Source organism: Chelonia mydas, chromosome 14, assembly GCF_015237465.2.
Source record: "Chelonia mydas isolate rCheMyd1 chromosome 14, rCheMyd1.pri.v2, whole genome shotgun sequence".
Classification (NCBI taxonomy): domain Eukaryota; kingdom Metazoa; phylum Chordata; order Testudines; family Cheloniidae; genus Chelonia; species Chelonia mydas.
In genome coordinates this window covers 34344736-34364454 of record NC_051254.2, presented here as the reverse complement: position 1 = coordinate 34364454, position 19719 = coordinate 34344736, and the positions used below count along the sequence as shown (strand labels likewise).

General features: G+C 43.9%; 1 long non-coding RNA gene across 1 annotated transcript; it reads left to right on the top strand.

The window, feature by feature from the left end:
* Nucleotides 1-222: 222 nt before the first annotated feature.
* Nucleotides 223-11723, top strand: LOC122462904. The gene is made up of 3 exons (XR_006285800.1): nucleotides 223-278; nucleotides 9123-9228; nucleotides 11412-11723. It is a non-coding gene; the product is annotated as an uncharacterized LOC122462904 (long non-coding RNA).
* The last annotated feature ends 7996 nt before the right edge of the window (nucleotides 11724-19719 follow it).

The window sequence follows — 19719 nt, the reverse complement described above, 5'->3', positions numbered from 1 at the left end:
GGAGGAGAATTTGTGTGCGTGTGTGTCATAAATATAAAGGGAAGGGTAACCACCTTTCTGTCCACAGTGCTATAAAATCCCTCCTGGCCAGAGGCAAAACCCTTTCACCTCTAAAGGGTTAAGAAGCTAAGATAACCTCGCTGGCACCTGACCAAAATGACCAATGAGGAGACAAGATACTTTCAAAGCTGGAGGGGGGGGGGACGGGCAAAGGGTCTGTCTGTCTGTCTGATACTTTTGCCAGGAACAGATCAGGAATGCAGTCTCAGAACTTGTTAGTAAGTAATCTAGCTAGAAATGCATTAGATTTCCTTTTGTTAAATGGCTGGTAAAATAGCTGTGCTGAATGGAATGTATATTCCTGTTTTTGTGTCTTTTTGTAACTTAAGGTTTTGCCTAGAGGGGTTCTCTATGTTTTGAATCTGATTACCCTGTAAGGTATTTACTATCCTGATTTTACAGAGGTGATTCTTTTACCTTTGCTTTCATTAAAATTCTTCTTTTAAGAACCTGATTGCTTTTTCATTGTTATTAAGATCCAAGGGTTTGGGTTTGTGTTCACCTGTACAAATTGGTGAGGATTTTTATCAAGCCTTCCCCAGGAAAGGGGGTGTAGGGCTTGGGGGGATATTTTGGGGGGAAGACATCTCCAAGTGGGCTCTTTCGCTGTTCTTTGTGTAACACGCTTGGTGGTGGCAGCATAGGGTTCAAGGACAAGGCAAAGTTTGTACCTTGAGGAAGTTTTTAACCTAAGCTGGTAAGAATAAGCTTAGGGGGTCTTTCATGCAGGTCCCCACATCTGTACCCTAGAGTTCAGAGTGGGGAAGGAACCCTGACATGGTGGCAGAGCGGTGGGAACATTTTGAGATTTTTTTAAAATCATTTTGAGATTTTTTGGGGATCATTTTGAGATTTTTTTGAGAACATTTTGAACCAGAAGCACAGCAGGATTTTAAAAGGTTTTGTAAAAGAGGATTGCAGCTGTAAATTCTGTGTCTCTGCCTGGGGGACAGAGCAGCAGGCATAACAAAAGCGATCTTTCTTTTTTGAGCTGGAGTTTTCTCTACCTAAAGGCAGGGTAGTTAACCTCCTGCAGGGACATTCACAAGTTTTTCACAGACCTGAAGAGGTGTGGGGTTTTTTTAGCTAAAAGCAGCTAGAGGGTTTTCTGTCTATTTGCCTGGAGACAGAGGTGTTAGGTTTTTTTTAAAGGATTTTTCTGTAGGATGAAAATAGCTATCAGAGAACATAGGTATCAGATTACAGCACAGCAAAATTTTACAAGGCAGGATTTTTTGTTTTTGTTTTGTGGTTTTCTTTCTAACTCTCGGATGTAAAGTTAGTTAAAAACAGAGAGGCTAACATGATAGAAACCAAGGCACAACACAAACTGGAGTTAACCAGACTAGAGGCAGCGAAAGAGGCAGAAAAAGCCCAAGAAGCTGCCCACAGGAGAGCTAGGGAGGCAAAGGACAAAGATATGGAGGCAAAGGAAAAAGAGTGGAAGCATGCACTGGAGTTGAAGAAAGCAAAGGCTCAGCAGAATATACTGGATAACCCTAACAATCCTTACCCAACAATCCACAAATGGGAGCAACTATGTCCACAGTATGATGAATCCAGTGATATTGCTGAATATTTTCTCACCTTTGAAAGACTGTGCACATTCCATCCAATTACTGAAGCTCACAAGATGACCACATTGGTTGCAAAATTGACTGGAAGAACTCTGGACATATTCAATAAGATGCCTATTGATGAGGCTTCTGACTATAATAAATTCAAGGATTTGGTTTTAAAGCAATTTCAATACACCTGAAACTTACAGAGTAAAATTTAGAGCCCTTAAGAGAGGACCCGGACTAAGTAATGTGGCTTATCTAAACCAGATGAAGGATCTGTTAGCTAAATGGGTCAAAGGAAGGGGTTTAACTAGCTTTGAAGGAATGTGTGATTTGATGGCTCAGGAGTATTCCTGAATATGTCCAAGGAGGAAACAAAACAGTGTTTATGGGATAAGAAAATGGACTCTGCAGAAAGTCTTGCTTCTTATGCTGATCAATACAAGCAGTCCCAGACCACCAGAGAGGTGGGGCAAACCGGAACAAAACAGGTGGAGGGAGGAGAGAGAAACAACCCTGGTTGCAGTTGGAGGGGATACCAGAAGGGACAACCTCAGACCACACCCTACTACCAGGGGCAGCCCAAGGCCACAACTACACACCAAGGAACACTCCAAACACCTTATCGTCCCGCCACACCATTCTCCAACAACCCACCTTGCCCCAGTGACCCATCAGCTGGACGATGTTTTAAAAGTAACGAGCTGGGGCATGTAAAGGCCAGCTGCCCCAAGAACCCCAACCAATTACAGTTCATTGCACCGGAAAAACACCAGAGGTCCTCAGGCCCAGATACCTCCCAGATACCCTCAGAGCGGAGGGAAACTGTGAGAGTGGGCATGAAGAAGGTCACCATGTGAAGGGACACCCGAGCACAAGTGTCGGCTATCCATGCTTCCTTAGTGGACCCCAATTTAATCGACCCAGAGATCCGAGTGACGATTCAACCCTTCAAGTCAAACTCTTTTGACTTGCCTACAGCCAAGTTGCCGGTCCAGTACAAGGGCTGGTCAGGAACGTGGACTTTTCCAGTCTATGATGATTATCCCATCCCCACGCTGTTGCGGGAAGACTTGCTCAATCATGTGAAGCTAGCCAAGAGGGTGGGAATGGTCACCCGCAGCCAGGCTAAGCAAGCTGTCACACCTAGCTCTGTTCCGGAAACTTCTACCAGGACCCGGTCAGAGGTGATGGACCCAGACCCCACGCCAATGTCTGCAACAGCAGTAGTGGATCCAGTCCCAGAGATCCAGACAGAGCCAGTCCCAGAACCGGAACCGGTGGAGCAACCAGCACCACAACCAGTGCCAGCACTGAATCCAGTGCTTGCAACCCCAACACCAGAGGGCCCCACTGAACCTACACCACCAGCAGCAGATAACCCTACACAAGAGGCTCAGCAGGATCCTGAACCCCAACATAGTGTACCAGGGGACAGCGGTTCACAGTCAACGGAAACAGCCCCATCACCTGCCTTACTTCCAGAGGGACCAAGCATAGCTCCACAATCCAATGAGGAACTGATGTCTCAAGCATCAAGGGAACAGTTCCAGACCAAACAGGAAGCAGATGAAAGCCTCCAGAAAGCTTGGATGGTGGCACGGAGCAACCCACTGCCTCTCAGCTCTTCTAATCGATCCAGGTTTGTTGTAGAAAGAGGACTTTTACACAAGTAAACTCTTTCTGGTGGACACCAGGAAGACTGGCATCATCAGAGACAGTTGGTAGTTCCAACTAAGTACCGGGTAAAGCTCTTGAGCTTGGCCCATGATCATCCTAGTAGCCATACTGGGGTGAACAGGACCAAAGACCTTTTGGGAAAGTCATTCCATTGGGAAGGAATGGGCAAGGATGTTTCTACCTACGTCCGGTCTTGTGAGGTGTGTCAAAGAGTGGGAAAACCCCAAGACCACATCAAAGCCCCTCTACAGCCACTTCCCATCATTGAGGTTCCATTTCAGCGAGTAGCTGTGGATATTCTGGGTCCTTTTCTGAAAAAGACACCCAGAAGAAAACAGTACATACTGACTTTCATGGATGTTGCCACCCGATGGCCGGAAGCAGTAGCTCTAAGCAACACGAGGGCTAAAAGTGTGTGTCAGGCATGAACGGACATTTTTGCCAGGGTAGGTTGGCCCTCCGACATCCTCACAGATGGAGGAACTAATTTCCTGGCAGGAACTATGGAAAGCCTTTGGGAAACCCATGGGGTGAATGACTTGGTTGCCACCCCTTACCACCATCAAAGAAATGGCCTGGTGGAGAAGTTTTTGGAGGAAGACGTTTCCAAGTGGGCTCTTTCCCTGTTCTTTGTTTAACACGCTTGGTGGTGGCATCATAGCGTTCAAGAACAAGGCAAAGTTTGTACCTTGAGGAAGTTTTTAACCTAAGCTGTAAGAATAAGCTTACGGGTCTTTCATGCAGGTCCCCACAACTGTACCCTTCAGTTCAGAGTGGAGAAGGAACCTTGACAGTGTGTGTGTGTTTATATGAGAAGAAGAGAGAGAATGTATTGTGAGACAATGTATAGCCAGATCTACAATGGAAAAGTTTTGCTGGTATAGCAATACAAATAAACTGTCCTAATGTAAATGTACTAGTAGTTTTGCTGGTATTGCTTACACTGGTTCTCTGAGAGAAACAAGACACATCACAGAGGAATTTTTAAGCTGGTTTAGCATGTTTACACTAGGGGTTTTATAGGTTGTCATAAATATAAAGGGAAGGGTAAACCCCTTTAAAATCCCTCCTGGCCAGAGGAAAAATCCTCTCACCTGTAAAGGGTTAAGAAGCTAAAGGTAACCTCGCTGGCACCTGACCAAAATGACCAATGAGGAGACAAGATACTTTCAAAAGCTGGGAGGAGGGAGAAAAACAAAGGGTCTGGGTCTGTCTGTGTGATGCTTTTGCCGGGGACAGAACAGGAATGGAGTCTTAGAATTTAGTAAGTAATCTAGCTAGGTATGTGTTAGATTATGATTTCTTTAAATGGCTGAGAAAATAGCTGTGCTGAATAGAATGAATATTCCTGTCTGTGTGTCTTTTTTGTCACTTAAGGTTTTGCCTAGAGGGATTCTCTATGTTTTGAATGAAATTACCCTGTAAGGTATTTACCATCCTGATTTTACAGAGATGATTCTTTTTTACTTCCATTAAAAGTCTTCTTGTAAGGAAACTGAATGCTTTTTCATTGTTCTAAGATCCAAAGGTTTGGGTCTGTGGTCACCTATGCAAATTGGTGAGGATTTTTACCAAACCTTCCCCAGGAAGTGGGGTGCAAGGGTTGGGAGGATTTTGGGGGGAAAGACGTTTCCAAACTATGTTTTTTCAGGAACCCAGATAAAGTTTGGTGGTGGCAGTGGAAGTCCAAGGACAAAGGGTAAAATAGTTTGTACCTTGGGGAAGTTTTAACCTAAGCTGGTAAAAGTAAGCTTAGGAGGTTTTCATGCAGGTCCCCACATCTGTACCCTAGAGTTCAGAGTGGGGAAGGAACCTTGACATCGGTATAGAAATGTTGCAAAAAAATCACACTTCCAAGCTGATATTGCTATGATGGTGAAAGTTTCTAGTGTAAATCTGGCTTATATGTTTCTTTTTGTGAGATTACATTACAAGTGCAGAGTACTGAGACTTTGCTTTCAGTGTGTGTTTGCTAGTCAAGTACACTGCTCACATGCGTTGTTGTCAGTGTACATTATTGTGAGTGTATACCTGAGTTGAAATCAGTGTGCAGGTGAGTTTTCTATTCCTGTGTGTCCTTGAGAACATACATGATGTGAATGCACAATATCATGTGTTTATTACTGAAAAATATTGTGTAACTTTTGTGTGTGTTGTCAGTGCTTCTTCTGGCGTGCAAGTGTGCATTATTGTTGTGTTTGTGAATACAAAATATTGTGTGTTTATTAGTGAAAAATATTGTGTGACTACATGTGTTTTATGACTGTGGATTATTGTGCGTGTGTTTCTATGGGTACATGATTGTGCATTTATGGGAAAATATGACTTAGTGCATGTGTGTGTTTGGAAGTGAACATTAATAAGGACTTAATGCTGAGTCTGGTATAAAAATCAAAAGCTGCTGTCTTCCTGCAGCTCCTAAGATAGTGAGATTTTAGTCCATTCAAAGGTGATGCCTACAATGCAACATTTCCTCCCATGCCAAGGCCAGCTCATTTCAGGAGTCCTTCAACATTTGTATTTGCTGTCTTGTTAATTTTAAAACAAAATTTGCAATAATTATTTTGAGCCACATTTTCAAATGTCACTTTTATTCTGCATCCTGAAAGGATTCCAGAATGGTGCAAAAATTCCATATTTGGGCTTTTATTTTCAAGGGAGTCTAAAGAAGTTAGTGCAGTAGATAGAAATTCAGAACTTGTTCCAGTCCCAGGTCCTCCAAGGTATTATGCTCCCACCTCTCATGGGACTTGGTTTTGCCACTGACATACTTGGTGGCTCTGGGCAATAGCCAATACTTGGTGCTTCACAGCAGGTGAAAAATCAACTCATCCAGTGCTGAACATGGAATGTAACTTATTCCTTGTGCCCAGAGGCCAGCTCAGAAGAACTCAGTTCCCATTCAGGCACCACATTAAATGGCGCCCATGGATGAATTTAATCTGAGAATGACATCAGCCTCATGATAGCCTCAAATGGAAGGAACTGTCATAACTCAACTCTATAGATGATCAGGAAAAAAGGTCCCATTATTCACTTCTCTGTCTATCTAAAGTATCTATATGGCTGCCATGACTGCATTCCATCAGGATGTTTTCCATTGGATAAATTGCAGGGTTTCCTTGAAAATTTTCTGTTTTTCATTTAAAGAAATGAAAACTGGGAAAACAAATAGTTTTGCCTGAAAATTGTATTTTTAATTTAATTTAATTTAACTTAATTTAATGTTTTTTGACAGTTTCCAGACAAAAAAGTTCAGTTTTGAGAAATGTTGGGGATTTTCTTTAACAAAAAAACCACAAACTTTCCATGAGGAAACAAAGTTTCCAACCACCTCTGTTTTAACCACTAACTCTTTAATATATTTATCCTCCCCCCAACCCTACAAGGCAGGGCAGTACTCTTATATCCATGTTATAGATGGGAACTGTTGTCTGGACAGAATGACATGCCCAAGATCGCACAGGAAACCCATGGCAAAACGGGTAGCTGAGCTGGGTCTCTCAGGTTCCAGGTTAGCGTCCAAACCACCTGGACCATTCTTCCTCAGTCATTGCTGTCACGCTGTCTGGAACGGCTCACAACCATGACTGCCAATCTCAGGTCAGATGGTCAGAACACAGGGCAGACACCCCAAACTGGTGGTATATTCGATAATTAGATTTCACCAAGCCCGTAATAAATGTGACTTCCTGGATCACTATATTACTATTACCATGGAGTCACAGACAGTCCCCTAAGATCTCCAGCCAATCTTACCAACCAGATAAATTGGACTTTGTGATAAAAGGTTGTTAAAACAAAGAATCACATTCTATTGGGTTACTACCAACCCCAAAGGATCAGTCACTTATCCCAGGTCAATGGATACGCTTGATCTCACATCAAAGGCAATGCTGGCAGCAAATTTCTCTAGTAAACTAACTAAAGTTTTATTAGCTAAGAAAAGAAATGAAAGTTATTGAGAGGTTAAAGCAGGTAAAATACATTAACAGGTTTGGACAGTCCAAGTTTGTCATTCCAAAGTGACAGCAGAGATGTGGTAATCTGCTAGTTTTCCATAAGTCTCTCAGGGTTACCCAGGATAACTTTGGGGATCTCTGTCTTGCATCTGGAATGTTCCCTGAAAGTGTCCAAACAGCTCAGAGATATAGAACCACTCCCTGGATCCATTCTTATAGCTGTCTTACCCGGAAAGCAATCTGGCAAGTGTTTCCATCACAGCATAGGTTTTTCTTCTGTTAACTAAACTCAGACTGCATCTGTGGATTTCCCTTTGTCCAACACAATGACCCGTGCTTTGAAGGTAGCATGTTCTTCATTTACATTTCCAAGGCTCCAATCGCATTTGATGGGCAAAGGTAATTACCGGGATACATGCAATGTAAATTGCAATGTAACAGCATACAACAATCCTTCCTTAGTTTTCATGAAGTTCACGCATCAAGTAAATTCACACTTTTGATCTAGGGTTAATTAAGTAAAGGGATATACCTAAGGTAAAGGGATAGCATTCAACAGGTTACAGGTAAGTGAAGGCAATATCATTCCCATTTCCTTTGAACTAAATTAACACTTGAGTGAATTAGTACACTTAACATTTCTTTGATAGTCACACGTTAGTGATGGTAATATAGTATGTAGTCCTGTTTATTTGCCTGAGATAGAATTTTGGGTTTTGTTTGCCCACTTGAATTTTGAGGTTTTTAAAATAGAATCGTTTGTGTCTCATACCCTTATCAACATATGTGAACAAGGGGGGGGGGGATACCACTGTGTGTTGCTTCTGCCTACAGATGCAGGGTTTTCAATACAAAGAGAAAAGATAAGAAATAGCGTTCCAGTGTTGCTGGATATGGCGGGAGTTTGACATACAGTGTATAATTGACGGCTGCCTGACTCCTCTCCCAAGACAAGGTCAAGTAACCAGTTGGGAGGGGCCAGGGAGATGGGGGAAAGCTATAAGGAACACTAAAAACCAATGAAAAAGATAACCCTGACTGGTGCATAACTTCACTCCCTACCCCTCCCATGGGGTACAAAAGAGGTGGTACCGAAGCCCCCAGACTCAAGACCCTCCAAAACGGAATATGACCATAAATTGCAAGGGTGGTACCATGGTTCAGGGTACCAGGGCGTACACTGCAGGTATAATTAAGCCCACTACAAAGGTGGTGGGAGAGGAAGCTCTGTTGGTGTAAAGAGCTGGGGTTATGCATTGCCGGCAGTTTGGACACCGGCTACCTGCTTTCTGTCTGCATGACAAGAACCAAGGGAGGGTAGGGGAAGCCCTAACAACACACAAGTGAATTGGCCTATTGCTCTGACCTGAGCTGGCCTGTCAGTGTCACAATTGCTATGTGACCAGAGGGAGCAACATTACTCAGGTATGCCTTCACAGGGATTAATAAACCCATGGCTGGCCTGGATCCGCCGACTCGAGCTCATGGGGCTTGGGCTCCGGGGTTGAAAAATTGCTGTGTAGACATTCAGACCCAGGCTGGAGCCTGAGCTCTAGGATCCTACACAGCAATTTTTAGCCCCACAGTCCAAGCTCTGCAACTAGTCAGATGACCCAGATGAGTCAGATGACCCAGGCCTGCCGAAGCCATGCCACAGGGCTTTTATCCCCGTGTAGACATACCCGAAGGGACTGGGACTCATGACACCCAGGTTATATTCCTCAGAGCTGCTGTGTGACCTCTGGCCAGTCACTTCCCCTCTCTGTACACTCTGAAAAATGAGGATGATGATACTGACCCTGCTTGATAAATCACTTTGAGATCTACAGCTAAGTTGTATTGTTATCTCGATCTACAGGGTAACCAGGCACAGAGCAGGGAAGAATACCTGAAGAATGCAGCTGCGTGGGAAATGGGTTTCCCATCCTGCAAGACTTTTCAAGATTTTGAGAGAGACAAAGAAGGTGAGGTATCATTTTTTATTGGACCAACTTCTGTTGGTGGATGGGACAAGCTTTCGTGCTTCCCAGAGCTCTTCCTCTGGTCTGGAGAAGAGAACCATAGTGTCCAAGATCAGTACAAGGTGGGACAGATTGTTATGCATAAGGGGATCACACATATCGTAGGAGACCACTTAAAATGAAGTGGGCAATTAACATGAAGTGGGCGATTAACACTCTGCAGAATAGGCAGCAGGGCCCATTGACTCCAAAGGAGCTACAGCCAATTTACACCTGCTGGGTGATGAATGTGAATTAAATATTTTTGAAACGCGATGCAGCATTGCATCTGCAGCCCATTGAGCTTTTTAGTTTAGTGCTGTCTGTAGTAAGAGAAAAATTAATGTAATGGCTGAGAAAGAAAGAAAGAAAGAAAGAAAGAAAGAAAGAAAGAAAGAAAGATTTGGGCCATTCATCCCAACAGAAGTTGAAGATGAGATACTTGAAAACTGTGCAACACTGAATTTCTCCAAAGTTTTATCCCTAGTGGGACTGAACCATTCTCCGTCACCAATAAAAGTTACACGTGTAATTAAACCCATGGGGCAAAGAGCTAAGGAAGTGCAGACTGGTTCAGAACTTTTGAATCCGCTTCGGATCACATTGGCAGGCAAAAAATATGGATTTATAACTGTGTAATGGGCTAGATCCCCAGCTGATGTAAATTGACATCGCTCGACGGAAATCCAAGGCCCAGATTCCCAGTTGGCGTAAATAGGACAAACTACCATGAACTCAATGGAAGTGTAACAATTTACACAAGCTCATGACCTGGCCCTTAGTTTTTAGTCTTCACCTCTGGGTACCTCTTGGTGACTGACTTCAGTCAGACAAGGCAGCCTGAGCTGTGGGTTCCTCTAGCAGAGGCATCCTAAGAGCTGCTGATACAATGCAGGAGAAAAACATCTCTGCTCCCCTAGAGGTGACTATGTGGAATTAATGAAGGAACAGACTATTCCAGGCCAGCTGAGATTCTGGTGCGACAAGGCTCTTTGCTATTGTAGATCATGTGTCTGTGTTAGAAATCCCTGTTTTATTCTACAAACACCTTGGGACTTCCTTTGGGCCTCTGCCCTGCCTTGTTTTTAGTCAAGTGTCCTTCCAGGGATGCTGCCATCATGTGAGATAAAGGGCGGGTACCGTTCTCCCTCTGTGGGGTTAGAGTTGGGCAGGTTGTCAGGGTGGTTTGCTCCAGAGGTGAGATCAGAGCTGGGCGTAAAGCCTTGGAGAACGGATTCAACTATTTAGCCCCAGAGTAGGGACATCCTGGGCTGTGACAATATCTGAACCCTGCACAAGACAGGATCAGCTCTAAAGCTGGGAGGAGTTTTCAGTCTCTGATCCCATCTCTGATACCACTAACCCAGGAACCTATCCTTGCAACAAAGCCCATTGCCAACTGTGTCCACATATCTATTCAGGGGACACCATCATAGGGCCTAATCACATCAGCCACACTATCAGAGGCTCGTTCACCTGCACATCCACCAATGTGATATATGTCATCATGTGCCAGCAACGCCCCTCTGCCATGTACATTGCTCAAACTGGACAGTCTCTACGTAAAAGAATAAATGGACCCAAATCAGATGTCAAGAATTATAACATTCATAAACCAGTTGGAGAACACTTCAATCTCTCTGGACACTCAATTACAGACCTAAAAGTCGCAATATTACAACAAAAAGACTTCAAAAACAGACTCCAGCAAGAGACTGCTGAATTGGAATTAATTTGCAAATTGGATACAATTAACTTAGGCTTGAATAGAAACTGGGAGTGGATGGGTCATTACACAGACCCAAAGTAAAATTATTTCCCCATGTTTATTCCCCCCCCTCACTGTTCCTCAGACATTCTTGTCAACTGGTGGAAATGGCCCACCTTGGTTATCACTACAAAAGGTTTTCTTCCCCCCGACCTCCCGCTCTCCTGCTGGTATTAGCTCATCTTAAGTGATGACTCTCCTTACATTGTGTATGGTAACACCCATTGTTTCATGTTCTCTGTGCATATAAATCTCCCCACTGTATTTTCCACTGAATGCATCCGATGAAGTGAGCTGTAGCTCATGAAAGCTTATGCTCAAATAAATTGGTTAGTCTCTAAGGTGCCACAAGTACTCCTTTTTTTTTTTGCGAATACAGACTAACATGGCTGCTACTCTGAAACCTGACCCCATTTAGTCCTTCGTCTCTCAGCCAAGCCTGTCCAAGGAGGGGAGCAGGGAGCGCCCCTCTGTGGAGTGGATCCCTGTCTACTAGGAACTGCAGAGAGACTCAGGAAATCCAGCCAAAGGACATGGAAACTGCTGCTGGATAATACAGTGATGGGGGTATGAGAGAGATGATCAAAGAATCCTGGCGCTGGAGGATCAAAAGCAATGCACGTTGGGAAAAACTCCACAAAGACCAACAGACTACATTTTTGCTTTCAATTCTACATGTGAAGGTATTAATATACAGACAAATTTAATAATAGATATATGAATTGTAATTGAAACTTTTAAAGACTTTTATTAACAAACATCTAGAGCCTGTCAGATTTCTTTTCAGCAGAATGTAAGAACCTAAATATAAGTTACAATTTGAACTCTAAGGATTTAACTCTCAGTCCAGTCAGACATCTAGATCTGGTCAGAGAAAAAGAAGGTGGACAATGACTTTGCATCAGAAATCAGAAATGGTTGCAGGGTTTGGCAACCAAAAACTAATTTATTTTCAGCTAAAAACTACTGTAAACTGGAAATTGCACATTGCAAACCAAAGAATATTGGGATTTGCAGATTTCAAAAAAACAAAACAGCATATCTGAGTATAGGAATTACTTTCCCTGAACATTTTTGTTTAGTTCAAAACCTCATTTTCCTACAAAAAACTCATTTTCCTACTACTACAAAAAAAATCTAAATTTCCAAACATCTCTAATTTGGAATGGAGCTTTAAACAAGGGAGGGGAACACTAATACTGTTCAATAATACCATAATTTCAAAACCATTTTTTCTCTTGAAACAGGGTTTGTTTCTGTGTCAAAGGGATAATTACTGGAAGGTCAAAATTGAATAAGCAGCAGAGCTGATAGCCACGGTTGATATGTTATGCACACTAGAACCTTTAGGCTCAGAGTTGAACCACCAGTTAAAGCCAGTCTATCTCAATGTTGCCAAAGGACATACAGGAGGTAAATGGGACTAGAACCCATATTTCCAGGATTTCCTTGGAAGTTAACAAGATAGACACAGGACCAGGGTTACAAAGGGTTTAAGCACCTAAAGAAGGTGAAAGGAGCCTTTTGGGATTTACAATAGCATCTGAGCAGGTTAGGTGCTATCTTTTAATTCAGGCCCACAGAAAACACAGAAGCTTGGCTGGAATCAGGGAACCCTGGTGGCGATCGTACGCCCTGTGTTATGATGGGGTCAGACCAGAGGATAAGAATGGCCCTTTTGGCGTTATCACCTTTGTTTCTGTGCCCTTGCCTCTGAATCTCTGCTTCTGAGCTGTGCAGGGCTCCAGGGCGTGAGTCCTGCTAGCCCTCAGGAAATAGACATGGATAAATCATCTTCCCACAGCATCAGTCCTTTAATGCCAGTGCAGCTCAACGCCAGCTACTCACAGCTTGTCTGCAGAGAGCAACTGGTTTGAGTCTAGTTAAATCGTAGAATGAGGCTGAAAGGATTCTCAGATACTGTGCCATTAGCTTCTAGATTCTGCTATATAGATAGATATTGACCACAAAATCCTAGTACTGGATGACTGACTGTGTCTTCTGTTGGGAAAAAATCCACAAAAACTAGCACAGGAAGTTTGCTATGTCAATTAAATGTGTTGGGGGATCAACATACAGGGAAGAATTAAGATGATAAATATGAATTACAATACGAACTGGTTAAGACCTTTACCATCAGTTTAATCAAATACCTACTGCTGATTGGAATTTTTCCTCCCATCAGGAATTTTTTTCCTTTTCACTGAACACCCTAAATCCATTTTTTTCCCCCAGGTTTTGGCAAATGAAAACTTTCTGCTGAAAACTGATTTTTTTTTATTCCAAAACCAATACAGTTTGGTTTTAAGTTTTCATTTTTTTTACAAAACAATCCCAAAATGTTTGAGAAAAGCAGACAGATTCTGAGATGTGTTGTTATTTAGCTTAAAAACCAATCTCCATTAAAGAGATCACAGCTGAAAATTTCCAACCAGCCTCTATGCACAGAGCTTGGGGTGGAAAAATTACAGATGAGCTGCTATTTACGATGCTGGGTGAGTCGACATCATATTGCCCTGTAAAGTGAGAATCAGGCTGTGTTAGCATTTTAGTTGATCAGTTTCATACCCAAGTTGTGAGAATTGTTGGTTTGGAGTGTGCTTTCTTCCATCCTTCATATTGCATTTTATCAAGCCACACCTTGGGCCAAATCCTCAGATGAGATAAAGTGACGAACCTCCATTGACTTTAAAGGAGCTGATCCAATTTACACTATTGTGGTAACGTGACTCCTTGATTGTCAGAGGTGAGGAGCACTAACAACACCTACTCATTGTAAGTGATGAGTTCTGTGCACCTTTGACATTCATAGAATGAGATATTAGGGAAAGGGGAATCAGGGCCATTCCCTCTGTCGCTCTAATCCTGACCATTGTTTTTCTCATTACCTCAGTAGCCATAGCAGAGTCCCTGGTGAGGTCTTAGGCTCTTCTTATATTTTGGGATAAAAACTCAGATGGAGGTATCGATAGATTTCTTCTTTGTGTTTTTTGTTTGTTTGTTTGTCAGATTTTTAGCTTATTTTTGCTTAACTGGTTGATTGGTGGTTTGGTTTGGTTTGTGTGTTTGTTTGTTTTAGGAGGTTTTGGAGGTGGAAAGGCCTGCGGAGATGGTGAGTGTTCGGAGAGATGGGATTTTCAATGTTTGTCCCTTCTTGGGAGTATCCATAGGCCATCTCTTTGATGGGGGTTTCTGAGCGAACTGAAGGTTTGCTCCCCACAATGACAAAAGAGTGCAAAAGAGGATTATGCATGGCTTAGTTCCTACTGACATGATTATGTGTAGATTGTTGGGATATTATTGTATTATTAATGATATGTGTCATAAATATAAAGGGAAGAGTAACCACCTTTCTGTCCACAGTGCTATAAAATCCCTCCTGGCCAGAGGCAAAACCCTTTCACCTGTAAAGGGTTAAGAAGCTAAGATAACCTCGCTGGCACCTGACCAAAATGACCAATGAGGAGACAAGATACTTTCCAAGCTGGAGGGGGGGAGGGAACAAAGGGTCTGTCTGTCTGTGTAATGCTTTTGCTGGGAACAGATCAGGAATGCAGCTCAGAACTCCTGTAAAAAGTTAGTAAGTAATCTAGCTAGAAATGCATTAGATTTCTTTTGTTTAATGGCTGGTAAAATAGCTGTGCTGAATGGAATGTATATTCCTGGTTTTGTGTCTTTTTGTAACTTAAGGTTTTGCCTAGAGGGATTCTCTATATTTTGAATCTGATTACCCTGTAAGGTATTTACCATCCTGATTTTTACAGAGGTAATTCTTTTACTTTTTCTTTAATTAAAATTCTTCTTTTAGAACCTGATTGCTTTTTCTTTGTTCTTAAGATCCAAGGGTTTGGGTCTGTGTTCACCTGTACAAATTGGTGAGGATTTTTATCAAGCCTTTCCCAGGAAAGGGGGTGTAGGGCTTGGGGGGATATTTGGGGGGGAAGACGTCTCCAAATGGGCTCTTTCCCTGTTCTTTGTTTAACACGCTTGGTGGTGGCAGCATAGGGTTCAAGGACAAGGCAAAGTTTGTACCATGAGGAAGTTTTTAATCTAAGCTGGTAAGAATAAGCTTAGGGGGTCTTTCATGCAGGTCCCCACATCTGTACCCTAGAGTTCAGAGTGGAGAAGGAACCTTGACAATATGTTAGTCATCTTTTTATTATTTTAACCTAAATGAATATAGCATCATAGAATATTAGGGCTGGAAGAGACCTCAGGAGGTCATCTAGTCCAATCCCCTGCTCAAAGCAGGACCAACGCTGACTAAATCAACCCAGTCAAGGCTTAGTCAAGCCGGGCCTTAGGCCAATGCTCAGCTGATTTAAATTGTCATAGCTCTATTGAAGTCAATAGATCTCTGAGAATTTACACTAGCTGGGGATCTGCTCCAAACACTCATGATTATGAATCTAAAACACATGTCCTTTGAATATTCTGTACCATGGTCCTGATTCCGCAGCCACTTCAGCACGTTCATATGAGTGGCCCCATTTAAGGTTTAAAGGTAAACTCATGTTAAAGTCCCTGTTGAATATGGATTAGGCCTATGGAAAGGGCTTAAGCCTAACACCAAACCAGTGCCAGACTCTGACACTCTTTCCATTTCTCTCCTTTCCCAGTCAAATAAAGCCCTGCAATTGGTGCATTGGAATTACTCTCCCCATCTGGCTTCTTTCAAAAATTAGGATTGTAGGACCTGACTTGTCAGTGACTTTCGGCACCACACCGATGAATGGAGTAGAGAGAGAGAGATCAACATTGACAAGGACTTGCAAAGAGAAAGGATGCAGTGCCACTGTCCATGTCATCAGTGTTAGGGGTATTCTGATGTGAGGCTCCCACAGTCACTCCAGTTGAAGCTGTTCCAGTCTGGAAAAATAATTAAAATGTTATTGGAGCAGGGGGTCTGGACACTGGGTCTCCCAGGTGAGTGCTTTGACCACCAGGCTCCAGGGTAATTCTCATGTGCTCTCTCTCCCTTTCTGACCAATGATTCTTTAATGATTTAATCCAAAGTGGAACAGCTTGAACAGGAGAGGTTGAGGGAGCCCCACATCAGAATATCCCACAACCAAGTGATTAGGACACTCACCCAAAAGGTGGCAGATCCTCCTTCAAATCCCTTCTCCTCCTCAAGCAGAGTGGGGACTTGAACTGGGGGTTTCCCCATGGCCAGGTAAGTACCCTAACCACCGGGCTAAAAGTTAAACAGGAGGGCCTTCTCCTTCTCACACAAAACACCAGAGGTGCCTGACCCAAGGAGAGGGTTCCCACTTATGCATCACAAGCAGGGATAGGCACCACCCAACAGTTCTACATAGGCAACTATCTCTGTGAGGGGGCGGAGCCTGGTACACCCGCGTCTAGTCATCATCTCCCAGTGGTCAGGTAGGCACCTCCCCACCGTCTGCTGGCAACTGTGGATCCCATTTAGGTGTTTACCTCTCCCCATTCATTGAACAGGGAGCCTGGGCTCCAAACACAGGCTTTAGGAATCATGGGGATTTTCTAAGTGCCTAAATGTTAGGTGCTGCAACGCTCATCGTTAGAATACCTAAAGGCAAGATTTTTAAACGTATTTAAGTGCCTGGTGGGATTTTCAAAAGCATTTAGGTACCTAAATCCAATTGAAATCAAAGGGTGTTTTGAAAGTCCTACTAGACACTTAAATACCTTAAAAAATCAGGTCCTGATTCCTTCTGTGAATCTAGCCCTGAGTGTCTGATATCCCCTAAGAGGCTTTAACAAGATCATCCCAGAAGACTGAAGACAGATCCAAAAACAATATTTTTGAGCCCTTCCTGACACTGAAGGGCTTTGTAAACTGCAGCCATATCCAGACATGGGTTCTACAAATGGCCCTGTCCCTTTAAAATGAGCCAGACACAGACCCCAGGACCAAAGACTCATGAGTTTGAGGTTTTAAAATATAAGGCTGCTCCCAGCTCAACTGAGATAGGGACCACCTCACCTCTAGATCATGCAGAACAATCTGGTCCCAGCAGGGTACACGAGAAAGGCTGATATTCATTGGATAGCTGACAGTCAGTGGTAGCTGGGCAGCTTTGAAAATGAGGCCTCTTTGAAAATGCCAGCTGAGGGCTTTGTCAAGTGGAAAATGATCTATTGTCAGATTTTACAAATGGCCCCTCTCTTCATCATTGGCCAAACAGAAACATCCATCCCTGAGCTTTGCAGTGTTCAACATCCAGCCTTGCCTTCATCACTGCCTAGGGGTGCACAGGGACCATTCCCCCGCTAGGCCGCTAGTGACTATGTTGGCATAAGCATAAATGTTTCTGCCTTGTGATGGCTTCATGGTGGCCTTAAGAAATGGACTGGGGGTCTTTGTGTGGTTTCTAGAAGACATGTCCCCAACACACAAACGTCAGCATCACTGGAAATAGATTTGCACCCTTGTGCTCCATTACTACAGAGAGGTCCAGAAGTATGCAGAAAGGAATCCTCTGTCCTATATAGCAAGGGTCCCTCCAGAGCAGGGTAGAAGCACACGACCGGGGAGTGGGGAGTGAGGGAAAATCGCACAGCTGCCACCTGGGCTTCTATATGTACCACTGAAAAATGTCAGACTTCAGAACCTTGGGCTAATCATCTGGCTGCTCAGGGTTAGGGTGGTGCAAAGAAAATTAGGATACAAGGGGACAAGACAGAAATCTCTGTATATTAAATCTGGGATATTCAAAGGGGTCTAAGGACGTTTGAGAGGAGCTGAGGTCTCAGTTCATGCCCCATTTCCATGTGGATGCTACAAATATTGTCGAGCAGGATGGGACAGGCTGGCTCGGGAGATAAGAGATGAAGTTGCTGCTTTCACCTCTAAGTCACCTGTCCAAACCCAGCCCCACTGAGCAGGAGCCGAGTGCTAAATGCGCAAAAGCATTTAGGTGCCGAAGTCCAAAATTTACATCCTCAAAACCTCTGCTCAGCTGCTGCCTAACCCTGTAAGCACCTACATGTCCCTGGATAAAGTCCACTGTGGTCGCTATTGCAGAGGGATGCAGATGGTGGTGTATCAGTTGTAGAAACCCAAGGTTTGCTGCAATAGGCTCTTTTGCAAATGATAGGTGTAATGTTTCTGAAGTTCAAGTGAAGCCCAGGACTTAGAACTTGAGAAGATAGACACAGGGCTAGGATTATAAAGGGATTTAGGCACCTACCTATTCTAATAGGTGCCCAGTGGGATTTACAATAGCACCTAAGCAGGTTAGGTGCCTAACTCCCATTGAACGTCCATGGGATTTAGCCACCTGGCTTACTTAGGAGCTTTGATTAATCTCCCTAGGTGCCTGTCTCCATCGGTAGGTGCCTCAATGCCTTGAGCAGTGCAAGACGGTATATTCCTGAGGTACAAGGCTGGGAGCTGGGGGGAGCTGGCTGGTGCCTTTCTTTGTGGGATTCATGAGTGGCTCTGGGAGCATTCATGCAATCTAGCTGGGTGTGGGGCTTCACATGCTTCTGGACTGAGTGACAGCACCTGGAGGGGTTTGCTGTTAGTCACTAGCAGAGCATTGTGAAAGACACCCCAGGCTAGTGAATTCAGGAGCCACAGCAGTCCCACAGTCCCAGGTTGCAGGCTGGGGAACACCATCACACACTCCCACTCTGCCTAAGCACACAGCATGATGGGAATGCTTTGCCCAAATGAAGACTTTTAGCTGGTGTTGGATCACAAGTCACTTTGCTATTGGGGCAGGGGTAATAAAGGGTTGTGTATCCTTCTTGTGTGAATCAAGGGCAGCAGAACTGTGCTTGACATACCCCGACTGAGGAACTCACCCTCAACTAAACTGCACTTGCTAAGCAGGGGACATGGGTGCCAAAAGCCAGTGGAGTTATGTGTGTGTGTGTGTGTGTCTCAGCCAGCCAGCCAGCCAGCAGTGTAGAGTGTGCATAAGGGGTTTTGGACATGGTTTGATCCTTTTTTCTCTCCACTGTGTAATAACAGACCTGATTAAGATTCATTTGAGAGTCTTGTTGCAGACCAATAAAACTAAAGCTGCTAATAACCAGGTCTAAGCATGAGTCCTGTTTTAGGACAGTGTCTCTGATGCATAAGGCTCCCCCAATAACAGTTGAAATCACTGAGAGTTGTGTTATGTGGTGGGACCTCAAAACATCCCGGAAGGTGCAGGATGGTTGGCACAGCAGAGCAGCAGGGGCCAGAGCCAATACCTTTACAGCGGAGAGAGCAAAGTGCCTTTCTTTCCGTCCACCAGAGTGGGCAGTGAACTCCACAGTTGCACCTCTGAACTCTGGGTCTTTACTGACCAAGGACAACAGCTGTGAGTGGGGTGCGGTGAAGGGATGGGCATGTTACAAGAACTTTTGGTTGTGGGACTTAAGAACCTGAGGCAAAAGGACACTGCCCAACATATTCTGGGGTGGGTGTTTTGCTCATGGTTTATGTTATGAATCCTGCTTGCAGTGTTTTCCCAAGTTAATGCCAGGTTCCTTTCCCCATTTTTATTGTCAGCAGAGTCAGGATGAGCTCCACCCTGACATCTAGTGGCAAGTTGTGGAAAAGAACTTCAGGGGCTGATCTCATTTGCATAGGCACACGCACCCCGCCTAGCATGAGCCCATAGCTGCCCAAATGGTCACTTTGGCTGCTGTGGGATCCCCAGTGTCTCTGTTATTGGGGCAGGAGGAATAAATTGTTATTATCC